This window comes from Perca flavescens, chromosome 8, assembly GCF_004354835.1.
Source record: "Perca flavescens isolate YP-PL-M2 chromosome 8, PFLA_1.0, whole genome shotgun sequence".
NCBI lineage: Eukaryota > Metazoa > Chordata > Actinopteri > Perciformes > Percidae > Perca > Perca flavescens.
This window is the reverse complement of record NC_041338.1, coordinates 4068982-4083258: the sequence shown is the minus strand read 5'-3', so window position 1 is coordinate 4083258 and position 14277 is coordinate 4068982.

The following is a 14277-nucleotide window of genomic DNA, read 5'->3' as shown; positions in this document are numbered from 1 at the left end:
ACAATGAATGCTTCATTCAATGTCCTGCATTCAAATTTTGCTCAAGTAGACGTATTGGCAGTGAAATGTTGAGTACTGTGTTACGCCTCTCTCAATTGTAAAAACGCTTCAGCATGTGAATGTCTCACAGAAAAAAAACCTTGCCAGTGGATACTTATTTGCACTTATATTTGCACTTGTACTTGCACTTTTCTGATGCTTACGCTGGCATCGGTGCTGCAACTCTTCCGGACCTGATGGGGGCAGTATACGCCTCAGAATGTTCCAGTCGATGCTTACAATTAGAAGTAGGAGGTCACAAAGAAGTAGAGCTACACGTGGTATAACAAAAACATCTACGAGAGCCTTTCTAACGAGGAGAACACCACAATCAAAGAATCATCCACAGAGATGCATGGCCTTAGTTGGTAATGCCAATATGGCTGCTGTCTAGCCTACACCTACCATATGCCCCTTCTTGTATACCTCCCCATTCACTGGAATAGGAAAATAGCTGCCCGATAACTGCCTAAAGTGCGTTGCAAGATGGCCACCAAGTGGGGGGACTTGCCTAAAAGGACTTTGTCTACGAGACCGGCATCCAGATTTGTTCAAAGAATTCAAGGTGAGTTCTGATTAATATTACAACAACATCCAAAATAATTACGTTTTTCTTTTGTTATCTGTCATACTGAAATATATGTTACATGATATTTGGGATGATGGGCACATCTGTTGCGGTGGCTTATGTTATGTACGTAGCTTATGCTGTAGGTGTAACGCTAGCTTATACATCGTAATAATGCTGCCTCGGCTAATCAGTTAGCATGCCTCTTTACATTTCAGTCAATGCTTTTGCATTTGCAAACTGTTTTAAAATTAACTACCTGCCACGATCATTTCTGTGATTTAAAAGGACTGCATCTACTGTTAGTATTTACGTGTGTGTGTGTGTGTGTGTGTGTGTGTGTGTATATATGTGTGTGTGTGTGTGTGTGTGTGTGTGTGTGCTTGGTGCAGGGCAGGCAGGTGCTTGTGCATTATACCTGTCCTGTGCTCTTTCTTTAGTCATTTAACTATATTAAGTGAAATGTCAATTGACGAGGACACCTCACCTGCACTGCTATAGCCTAGAACCCACTGTTTTCTGTTTTGCACTGTTGTTTTTTGCACAATCCATTAAAAAAAAGTTATTTCATTAATTACTTGTATGTGATATGGTTGCAATTAGATGCTGTATAGACTCTTCTTGCATATGTACACCAACATGACGTTGATGATTATGTTAAAAAAAGATGAACTGGTGAAGATAGGGTTAAAATAGCCATTAAAAATTATACGTCTGGAATGTAATGATTGTACTGTATTCTTTGCAAATATTTTAATAAAGAAGTTCATGTCATCTTAGAAAATCAATTTTTTTTACCATGGTATCGAATTTGGCATTGAGAATCGTGTAATTTTACTGGCATTGGCATTGACTACTGAATTTTTGGTGTCGTGACATCCCTAATCCACACTGATGAATTACTGGCACCACACACATGCATAATACACTAATACAGCAGGCGTTGCGATGTAAGATTACAGGAATGTCACTAGTAATAGCCTACATATTCATGAACTCAGGTACATTTTATGAACCTAAATATAAGGTTATTGTCTACTGGCAGTCCCTGGGGACCTTCATGCTGCCGCCACCACCACGCACAGAGCTCCAGAGAGAGAGAGATGAGGGTAACCGGGCGGGGGCGGGTCAGATCTGTGCACAGCACCTGAACAAAAGCACTGACACATTCACCGACAGTATAACAACAACATCCACAACACAAAATTCACTCTCAATGGTTTCCGTGACATGAGAAATACTTTCAAAATATGAATGTTTAAAAATACAAAAACTGCCACAGAGCTATTTATAGAGTCGTAACTGACCCGAAATTCACCCCATTATCATAGCAATCCAGCAGACCTGCATGTCCAATATTCTGTCCAAAATTCACTCTTATTTAAGCTCTGGTTTGCTTTCCATCAACTCCTGAGGGTAATATATGGCTCTTTAGCTGCTAATTGCTCCAATATGTTCACCCGCTAGTTGCTAACTTAACTTTGTCTGTTGGTGCTGGGCAGAAGGTATATAACCACTTTTTTCTGAAAGCTTTTACAAAACAATTAGCTAAAGGATGCTCCGTAGAGATGAGGGGAACTGTGGGCTGAGCCGTTTCACATTACACATAGTCATCTGATCCATAGAAAACTATTGATTTGGCAGATTTATCTCCCTCCATGCCGTCCTCACTTCTTCCAACAATTGCTCCTTTTTTAGTGTAATTCTATATATTCAAATCAGTGTACATTATACATTATGGAATCTAATCAAACTAAGTAATCAAATGCGACTACAGGACATTTCCAAACAAGTCCGTAAGTTGATCACATTTCCAATTCTTGTCAGGTAGCTCCCAGTCCATGTGACCTTGAGCTCACACATACAAACACACTCGCGCGTTCATACAAAACGTCTTTCTAAGGGTCCTTTTAGACCAACAATAGCATTTGCACCAAAAAGCAGAGGATCTTTGTTCATTTTCAATGAGACATGATGTTGTGCAGCAGGCATGCAAACTGGATGGCAAACAATTTTCTGATTATAAACCGATAAAACAGAAGTTTTCTTCTAGATCTAGTCTGCGAAATCTTGGTGTGATTTTCGACCAATCCAAGACTTTTGATGCCTATCTTAGAACGCTGACTCGATCATGTTTCTTCCACCTAAGGAACTTAGCAAAACTCAGGTCTGTTGTGTCAGAAATCTTAATCTTAATCAATCTTCCGTACACCGTTCAGAATGCTGCTGCAAGGCTCTTAACATGCTCCAACGGATGGTCTCATATTACACCTATTTTAATCTCTCTGCACTGGCTTCCTGTTAATTTCACAATTCATTTTAAAATGTTGGTGCTTACTTACAGAGACCTTAATGGCCAGGCTCCACAGTACATCATGGACATTTTGCATCCCCACACCACATGCCGAGCTCTCAGGTCCTCCGCTCAGTGTTTTTTGAGTGTACCTCGGACTCGTTTTAAAACTCGAGGAGAGCGTGCCTTTCAGTCCATAGCTCCTAACATGTGGAATGCTCTTACAATAAGCTTAAGGTCATTGGACTCTGTGGACTCAGCTAAAAACCCATCTGTTCAGACAGGCATTAAGGTAGCATGTGTAAACCTGTCTGTTTTCTTTGTTTATTGTACCTGGCGTTTTATTTGTTCTTTTACATTTTTGTCTGGTGTTTTCTCTTTGCTTTGCTGATGACTATATTGGGTTTTTAATTTCTTTTGTTGTTATTTTTATTTTTTTTAAGCACTTTGTGACTGGTGTCTGTGAAAGGTGCCACATAAATAAACTTGGCTTGCTTTCTTTGCCAAAAAAAGTGATATCCTTGCCTGACTTTTACCACAGAGCAACGCACGGCACTACGCGCGAGCACTTGTTCAAGGCCGATTACCTTGTAGCATGTAGCTTGTAGCATTGTGCTACAAAGTGATTAATGAACAGTTTCAAAACCACTGTGTAGCATCGTCACATGCAAGAAACCTAACTTCATGGTTCATATTCAAAGTTCTAACATGACCCTGTAGCAACACACGCACACTAACACCCTTGTTGTCAGTCTGATGCATTGAACTGTAGCTAAAGTCAATTTAGGCCAATATGGAAGGCGACCTCAGTGTATTAAATTATGCAGTGTAGTGAATTACAAGGCAGACACTGACTACCAATTGGAAAATATACTGTGCAAACACTAATTGCAACAATTTTTCAAACCCAATCTTGCATCACCTAGGGGCTTTAATATCAAACCTCTGCCTGTTAATGCCTGAATATGATTTGACACAAGAAGCCCTAAAGTTGAAGCTGAGGATTTGGGAGACCAGTTTAGAGGTTGTGTGTCAGCAAAGTGGTTTGCTAAGCTACTTATCGTATTATACAGAGTTATTGTCATTATTTGCTTGGTTCTGTCTGAGAAGCTTTCATTGCAAGCACTTTGCTGTCTTCCCTGAAGGAATATGGAAGATAAATAAGAAAAGAAACACAAAAACCAGAGAACAAAAAGAGATAATTCCTTGATTCTTTGGCAATGTGGTGAAATGAAATTGTAAAAAGCACAGAGAAAAGATTAAGCTGTTCTTCCGCCAGCACAGTCTTCATCAAGGTCACATTGAGAGAGTTTTATGTGTTGCTTGCACTGACACTTCTTCCTCTTCAGTCCGTGTCTATAGTACAAATAAGAATCAAAGAGTTTTTGTTAGTAATGTTAATGATAAAGTTGAAATATAAAATTACAGATTTCTCTGGGTTTGAACATTGTTGGAAACATTTGAGATAATGAAAGTACATATATTGTAACAAATCATATAAAATAAAAAAATTTTGTTTTTTGGCAATGCCAAAATACAACATATAGCTTTCAAAGAGACACAACTACAAAGACACGACCACAGAGAGACACAAAACAACCATAAAGAGACAAAAATGACTACAAACAATGAGGCTGTCTCATAATCCCCATATATCTACGTGGGCTGATGTCGAGCTGGACCTGTATGAAATGTGATCTCTTGTCTTTTTGTCATCCCAGTGTTGTGGTGTATTAGCTTTCTATCAGGATGACAGGTGGTTGATTCCTGCTCGTCCTCACGTCACTGACCCTGCAGAAGAAGGGATTCAGCTGTTAAGAAGATTTTTTTTATTTATTGGAAATCACATAACTCAATTCTCAGTGTCAGCTAGGAAACATTTGCTTTGCCTAGATTCCTGAAAAGAAATGTTTTTTTCTATGTGGTTTGACCTTTTTTTCACTGGTTTTCAGAGGGAGGACTGTACCCTAATACTTTCCAAATTAGTAATAGTACTTTAGATTGATGTATGTACATTTCCCAGTGGCCTGAACTATCTTGAAAATCCACGTAAGGCAAAGACACATTGTAAGTGTCTTCTTTGGTGCTTTCTGCATGTTGCAGCCTAGATTCTGGCATTTTGATGCTACAATGTAGCTTAAAGGTCGTATGACATGCTGCTTTTTGGATGCTTTTATATAGACCTTAGTGGTCCCCTAATACTGTATCTGAAGTCTCTTTTATATAGACCTTAGTGGTCACCTAATACTGTATCTGAAGTCTCTTTTATATAGACCTTAGTGGTCCCCTAATACTGTATCTGAAGTCTCTTTTATATAGACCTTAGTGGTCCCCTAATACTGTATCTGAAGTCTCTTTTATATAGACCTTAGTGGTCCCCTAATACTGTATCTGAAGTCTCTTTTATATAGACCTTAGTGGTCCCCTAATACTGTATCTGAAGTGACCAGCTTGCGGCCACGGTTGTAGCTCTATTTCCTCAGGGGGCCCAATTATCTGGGCAGCTGTGGGCAGCGGAAAGGGGAGGTAACCTTTTCCCTTATTACGTCATAAAGAGAAGATTCCAGATTGGCCCATCTGAGCTTTCATTTTCTCAAAGGCAGAGCAGGATACCCAGGGCTCAGTTTACACCTATCACCATTTCTAGCCACTGGGGGGCCATAGGCAGGCTGGGGGAACTCATGTTAATGTTAACAAACCTCATAAAGTGACATTTTCATGCCATGGGACCTTTAAAAAATGACTGCAGACAGAAACTTCTTGCAGTCATTGAATTAAATTGTTTTGCTTAAATAGTCCAAATTTTGTTTGCATGCACGATAAAAACATGGGGGTTTTACAGGGCACTAAAGATACCTGCTGAATGGTTCTCAACTATCAGCCCACAGAGATGAAGCACAGAAGATACTGCAGGTGTTGGAACATGTGGCTGGTGGAGGGAAGTTTACTGGCAAGAGAAGAATTATAGCTACAGAGGGATGCAGTCTTAGGCTGCACACACACTGGAGGATAACAGCACAGATTATGGAAACTTTCTTCTTGATAAAAAAGGGTCTCCATCTGAAAGATCTTCTCATTGAATGCCAAGAAAATAACAAGAGGAAGCACCTATCGCAGGCTACAGACAGGTTTTACTTCGGCTGGGATTTTTTCTGTGCAAATTGCTACAACCAAGGATGTTGGTTAAGAGCGGAGCACCCACTGCCTTGTGTTTTTAAATGATGATGGTGATGATTCGAAGGCTGCGCCACACTCCTGTCATTCAAAAGCCTCAAGCCTAAACTACATGTTTGATGCAGCGGAGGATGCTTTGGGGCAGTGGTTCCCAACCTGGGGTCCCGGCAACCCTTAGGGGGGCGGCAAAGATCACAGGGGCTGCGCAAGTCTTTATCTGGTTTAAGGTTAAGGTTTTTGCACATGTTAAACTAATTATGATAATACACTAGAATATATAATGTATACAAAAGTCTGTATAAAAACTATATATTTTTGTTCTCGCTTAAAATTGTAGGCAGGCTACTTGCAATCATGATAGCGGCTTAGCAATGCGTATCCATGGCACTGCGTACGTTAAAATAGCCCTGGACTCGTTTTGTAGTGTAGTGAAGTAGACCCTCTCACTTTGTGTTTTTACTTCATCAAAGTTAATTTGAACATTTTGGTCGCCTAAAAATGTCTCGTTTAGCGTTCTGCCAACCAAGCTAGCTAGCTATCGCTAGTGTTAGCTGGTAACTTAAGTGTGCCGATTTTCTGTTCTGCCGTACATGCAGGTAAATGGTGCCAGTACCAGGAGGTCCGTGTTTACCCGCCGGTAAATCTCCGCTGGATGACTTGCTTCAGAAGTGATGAAAATCAGCAAATTTCCCGTCTTTGGAATTAGCTTAGTGCATTACAGTTGCAACCATAAACAACACTGACTTGGCCTTGTCATCCTTCCCAGCCCTACCCTCTCGTCAAAAATCGAGAAGAAAATCACTTCTTGCCAAACACAGGGCTACAAATCGGTGGGCCACGTCACTGCTGCTACGTCCACTGATTTTACTGTCTACGGGAAGGACATTAAAATGGATTTTAATTTTTTACATGTGTTACACTTTCAGTGCAGAGAAATAATGAACCTACACCATAGGGCCCTTTGGTTGTCAACCTGCCAATAATAGCATAAAGTAACACAATATTAACATTATTTAAAAGGGAATATGATGGACAGATATTTTTACTATGCCGTTAACAGCTAATCATGGAAGGATTAAACATAGACCTTAGTCACACAGGTGCTGAAATGTGTTTCGAGTGATCAGATTTTGACAGATTTTGAAATTATGGCACTTTTTCCTGAATATTAAAAGGTATAAAAGGTGTTAACACTCACATTTCTGGCAGGTTGATGCAGATACACTGCAAGTGAATTAAACATTTTCTCATTCTTTCCTGACCAGGTTTGGTGACAGATAAGCTTTGGTGTCAGCTCAAACATTGTTTAAAGTCTGCATAATTAGGTGTGTAATTGTATGGCTTGTTTTAATCACATGGGTGTGTGTGTGTGTGTGTGTGTGTGTGTGTGTGTGTGTGTGTGTGTGTAGGCGTGTGGGTGAGTGCTTCCCATACAAATCTTCGTGTGTCTCATGACTAACTGTTCTATCCTCAATGTATATTGATCTTGCCAGTGGAAGACAGATTGCTGTCTAACAACATGGACAGAAAAATCAACGGTGCATCACTGTTTCTCTCTTATTCTCTCCTTTCCCTCTAGCTCACTCGCTCTCACTGTTTTCTTCCTGCTGGCAGTGTTGCATTTAATTACCATTGGATTTTTTCTGTCATTTAGCCTCTTCAGCTCACAACACTACAAACTCCTCCGATAACCACGCAACAACAACACCTGTTGTACTATTGGTTTCCTTTATTAGGACATGAGAAAGAAGTAATCATATGATCTACAGCAGAGGTGCCCAATCTACGGCCTGCTTTGGCCTGCTGTGTATTTGCAAATAGACTGCAGTGAATTTAATAAATAGCACTGTATGTACGTTGCACTCCATGGCCCACAATGAAAACATTTTGGGCATCACATGAGGCCTCAGTGTTAATAAATAGGATAAATAGGACATACATACATATAACTAAATAATCTAGTGTCTAGAAAACAGATACACAATGGTAACGAGAGTGATGAGAGCTTGCCCTACCAAACAATGGAAATGTATAACCAAAAGTATGTGGACACCCAAACAGAGTATTGGCGCTGACACACTAACCAGACGGCCGACCGTCATTAGAAAAGGCAGTCGGACTGATCAGTTGGGTCCCCGAGATCCCAAAAACTGCCTCATAACACACCGACTTGAGCGTACGTAATACGTCTCCATAGCAGCAGGCGTCTCTACTCTGTATTAAAGGGTACTTCTATACTCTTTGTCTGTATTGTTGCCCAAGAAATGAAAACCGGCAGCTGATTGGACGAACGTGTCACATGAGTTTGTTTTCTCCGGAAATTCAAAGCCAGACTGTCATGGCGGCTTGTTCAGAATACGATCTCATACTGTACTAAAATAGTTCACTGAAACGTGTTTCTGAAAACATTTTAAGCAAGAAGTAGGCCATAAAGCTGCTGAATCTATCTTCATTTCAGGTCGACATAGGTCAGTTTAAAAGATTTTCATCAGATTTTGAGAGGCTCATCCGCTCGCCATTTCCGGGTGAGTCCCGATTGCCCTGCCTCTGACTGAACATGTCAGGTCGGCCAAAATGAAGGCCGACAGCCCCTCAGACTGACAACGGCACGGGACACACCGAACAGACTTGAGTCACCGACCTCGCCAGACTGTCCAACGGCTGATTATCGGGTTAGTGTCAGTGTTGCCAAGTCCGCTTATTATAAGCGACTTTGGGCTTGTTTTTCTGTAAAGTCGCTTACAAATATTGGTAGTCGCGGGTCGCGTTTTTTTTGGGCTTGTTTCTAAAGTGTAGTTGCTTATTTGGGCTTGTTCCCAGCTCCATAGTAAGTTGTCAAGCAGTCTTGCCTGTTCCCTCTGTCCCTCCCCTTTCCCCATACACACAGGAGACAGCAGAGTTTTTTCCCACCCACATCCTGCTTCTAATTGGCTCTGACCCAGATGGCAACGAGTACTAGCCAATCAGAGGCAGAGCAGGTCAATCTGTTTTTTCTGTTTAGGAAAACGTCAGTGAGTGACGTTTAAATGAAAATACGCGCGAGTCGCGACTGATGGTGAGTGACTGGACTGTATGAGAGTTTTTGGAGGAACAAATGCCCGGGGCAAAGTGGGCGAAATATGGGAAGAAATATAACAAAGACTGGGAGAAAGAGAAAGGAGTAAAAGAATGGATTCAACCCGTCGCGGTTTGAATCAAAAATTTCTCCTGTTTCTGGGTTATAGTTATTTAAAAATGGGATCTTCTGCAGTCCCTGCAATAATAAATAAAGAATTTGTGAATTCAGGATGATATTTATTTGTGTGTGCAAATTTTAATTATCAGAGGTTACTGTGTATATAATGTACTTGGTACATCAGTCTATATTTAATATCCCATCAGTTTTCTAATGTTAAATAATGTTAAAAGGTGGTTTAACTCCATCTTGTGATCATTGTCCTGAAGCTCAGGGGGGAGAAAAATAAATAAACTACCATGTGTACAGTTTTGCAAAACTGCGCACAGTTTACCAATCTGTCCACATGGATGTAAAATTGACAATCTGTACCCACGGATTGTAAAACCGTGCACACAGTTTAATTATTTTTCTCTTCCCGGAACCTAGGGGGGCTCCGTAGGAAAAAACATAGACAGTATATAATGGACCAATAGACCCCGTTGCTCTGGACGGAGACCAGTGAAGGATATTAGAAGCACTTTTCCGGTGATGGCCAGCTTTACTGCGCAGCCTCCAACTGAGAGAATGTGACATGAGCAACGTGTCTGAAAGTTGTAATTCTTCTGGTAGCTGTGCCAAGAGAAATCTCAATAATTTCCAATCTTACAGATACGGAGAGTGTAGGTATATGTAAGAAGATAACATGGGCACAGGCTAATTATTGCTAACTAACATGCTAGTTAACATTAGTAATTAAACCTAAACAGCTCATGTAAGTCAAAACTGCCTGCAAGCTTCTCCTGTACTATATGGTAATTCCTCTACTATGTGACACAATCGTTAGCTTATTTTTACAAAAACGTCTGCTATGGAGCCATAACGTGAGGTACAAGGTAATGGAGCCTTTTATACATTGTCGTGTTTCTTTGGAACTAAACAATGGACAAATAGAGTCTTTAAACGCTTCAGATATAAAGTTATTCGCAGTCAAGTGACGTAAAAAAAAAATGGCGGACAGTGGAATGCTAACAGGAGGTGATGGCTTTGTAGCAACAAAATGGCGCCATAGATGGCTCGAGTTCTGAAGCGAAGCTTACCTCCTTGGGAAAAAGTCGCTTGTTTTGGGCTTGTTTTCACAGGCCTGGTTGCTTATTTGTCTCGCGAGATCTGGCAACACTGGTTAGTGTGTCAGCGCCCTAAGGCGACAACTGAACATTACCTGCATTCCAAAACTGTGGGCATAAATGTGCTGCTACAATATCCTCCACTCTTCTGGGAAGGCTTTCAACCAGTTCTAAAATCTGGCTACAGTAATTTGCTCCCATTTAGCCGCAATTAGTGGTGATAAGGCCTTGCTCACAGTCTGCAATGTTGAATGGGTTTGAGTTCAAGATTTATGAGGACCAGTCAAGTTCTTCCACACCAAACAGGGGAAAAGATTTTTGTTTTTTACAGACCTCACTTGATCCATGAGGACATTGTCATGTTTTGTGGGCCCACACACACTACATGTTTGAAGCACAACATTTTTAAAATGTTGTATGCTGTAGAATTGATGGTCCTTTCACATTTAACCTGTTTGGTTTGTCTCACAGCCAACTCTTGTGCATGTTCTAATTCAGTTTAATTTGTTTAGCCTGGTTTGAAAGTTCCCAATCAAACTCTTATACTGACCAAACAACTGGGCCGACAAACGGACCAACCACCGAATTTTATACATTTTAGGAAAAAAATCCCTCATCCCTTTTTCTTTTCATATCCATAATCAACTCCACAGACTAATACCCCTTTCATAATGAAGGCTCAACCAGGGTTAACCCAGGGTTGACAGTGTTTTGAAAAGGTTAACCCCTGTGGCCGGCTTGTCTTCCCCCTCTCTCTCTATCCTGTCAAAAATAAAAGCAGAAAAGCCCAAAAAAGAATCTAAACGGCCCAGGTCGAGAGGTGGGTCGGACCCGGGATAGACACGGGTCGATTTCAATGTGAATTGCTCATGACCAGGGTTGCTAACAGCCGGGGCGGGTTAAACTATGGTACTACATTGGTTTTAAATGTGGGGGGGGAGGCACAGCAGTCACAGGTCGCCGTACATATTGTGCTTTACGCTGGGTTATCCCCATTATAACCCCACTATCCCCATTTCCCCGTGTAGACATTCTGTCTGGCAAATTGTTTTTATGGCATTTTTTCAAACGCTGGCACGCTGGTCATCTCACAAGCCCACCTTACTTAAGTTTTAATGCCATCAAACAAAGAGGAATGTTCTCCTCTCATCCTTAAATGCTCCTAATCTATAGAATGGCCTACTTATGTTGTGCTTCAATCAAGAGTGTACTGCACAATCGAGAATTCATATACAAAACACCTAGTTCTCGATCGGTGGTGTACAGCTGGACTGGAGTATGTGACAGCGTCAGCTGTTGACCAAATATGACGTGTTAACCCACTGCCCATTTCCAGCACGTGAAGTAATTGCTATGTATCGCACCGGGGTTGTGAGCCAGGTCACATGTGAATTGTCATGACCACCATGACAATGACACAAGACAACATGATGACAGGCTTGGTTTGAGCTGACAAAAGAAGCGTGGATACGGTTTCAGATAACCCTGCTCTGACCCTGGTTATTGGTGTGAGAGAGGTATAAGAGGGTCTGGCGTTTGCTACACTTGTTAGGGAACAAATTCAATCAGGAGAGACTTCGTTGCAGATATGCAAAGATTTATTGAAGATATGCATAATATAAAATGTACAGAGTCTTTGGAGATTAGACTCCATCGTTATAAAATAATTTTGAAAGGGGTAGAGAAGCCAAGACATATTCCCCCCTGATGGCACCTAGACACTGGTGATGGCGGAGAAGGAACCTGAAGACCGAACGAAGGAGTAGGCCGCCGGAAGGGGACTCAGGGCGCCGTGGTTGACGATGACCAGAGGTGGAAGGGGGAGGAGGAGGGTTGTACGTTTGCCTGAAAAGACAGCTGACAGCGCGGAGAAGACATTTAAGCAGGATGTCATGCTGTGATTGGATCATGAACTTCGTAGCCAATTGTGGTTGATTACTGAAAGTGTACGCCTCTCAACAGCTGAATAGTCTTTGGAAGAAAGCATTGATTAGAAGTCTTCCTGAACGAATTTTCCCTGAGCTTCATTAGAGAAATGCTAAAAAAAAAAGGGTAAATAGAAAGAAGAGAGAAAAGCAAGACAGAAAATTCAGTTGCCCTAAAGATTGCTGAAGGGCAACTCAGTGAACAGCAGTGCAGTTGGGAGATACAGGAAGTCAACTGGTTAAGTGATTCAACTGAGAGCTAATGAGAATGAATGTTTGCCTTTATAGCCTCCCTCCCTCACTCTTCCTGCTGGCCTCCACAGATAGCCCACACTACATTTATCTTCCCACACTGACACCTTTTTAACATAATGCTACACGGAGCATACCGCGAAGGATAAAAGGAGGGGAAAACACTCATCGAGGAGTGCGGGCCTCACCTCGAAGGCCTTTTTTCTCGCCTTCGTAAGTGCGCAGGACATTTCTGCAGAGGGAAAAGAAGGAGGAAGATCGAGGGAAAGAGACAAAGACAGCGATTAGATCGCCGCGTTGGGTCGCTTTAAATGCTCTGCGTACGGTATTTGGCAAAGGAGGACTCTACTGATAAGAGAGGCAACAGTTAAAGCACTGCTCTACGGGGAGATAGTGACTTTAAATATAACAACACCCACGGCATGCTCTTATCTCTAGTGGAACAAAGCCAAGAGACAGAACCAAAGGTTGTGGCCCGACTTATAAATATAGAGACTAGATACTGCTGAGCAGCTGAGCAGGCAGGTGACTGAGTCAGGTAATTCTCAGAAGCATACCTCTCAAGACGCATTTCAACCCGTTCACACGCTCACACGCCACACCTTGTATTTCCCACACAGAGAAATTACCAGGATAACGCCCACCAAGTTGCGCCACTATTTAACAATGGAACAGGTAGAGGAATCAAGCGAGTTCCCCGTAGAGTTCAGAAGGCCCTGCCATGCACCAGCTGAGTGAGTGCAGATTTCAAGTTGCGGCTTTTGTCGCTGTTTGTGACTTTGCCTAAGATTGAGTGACAAGTGTACTCGCCCTGTTGTTTATCTGGTTGCCATGACTTTGCGAGTGATGACGTCCTGTCGCTGTTCCAGTTGAGGGGAGAGTGGTTTTTTTTTTAACGTGCTTTGTCTTCTTCATTGTTAATATTTGCTAAGCCTGTCAATAAGCACAAACATAGTCTCGCTTTGCTAGACCTTCCTCCGCTGCGCTGCAGAGGACGGTCTGGCTAGTCCACACAGCATTCCAGGAAGGGAGAGAAACGTGCTCTGGTTTATTGGCATTTCTTTAAACCAATCAGAATCGTCATGGGAGGCGCTATCCGCAGTACAGAGCCCCGGTGCCACTGCAAAATAGCCTCGGGAAGGAAGTTGTTTTGGTGGAATGTGTGTAAGTTCAAAAGTTGTTTTAAGGCGCTTGACACACCAACCCGATTATCGTCCGTCGGACAGTCTGGCGAGGTTGGTGACTTGAGTCTGTTCAGTGTGTTCCGTGCAGTCGTCTGAATTCATTTTGGCCGATTTGACTTGTTGAATCAGCCAGTGGGCAGTCGAACTCAATGACCAATCTGATTGGTGGAGTGCTAGCCTTTGACTAGCAAATCAGTGCACGAGATACCGGAGCTGACAATGCCAGTATCTTCTTATTACAAGCCATTGTATTTTCTTCCGTTCAGCGAGTAATGACAACAACGATCCTTCTTGACTACTATCAACACTCTCTGATGAAAACAATGACTGACGACATCGTGCTCTGTGTTTACGAGGTCTTGAGAGATGTTCCGTCATTTCCGGTTTTCATTTTTTTGGCGACAATACAGATTAGCGCCGCCTGCTGCCGCACGCCCAGAACGTACACTCAAGTCTGCGTCGCTTCGGTGTGTTCCGAGGCACTTTTTTTTTACCTCGGGCAGACTTATCAGTCCAATTGGTCGATCGTCGGGTTGGTGTGTCAGAGCCTTTAGTCTTGCA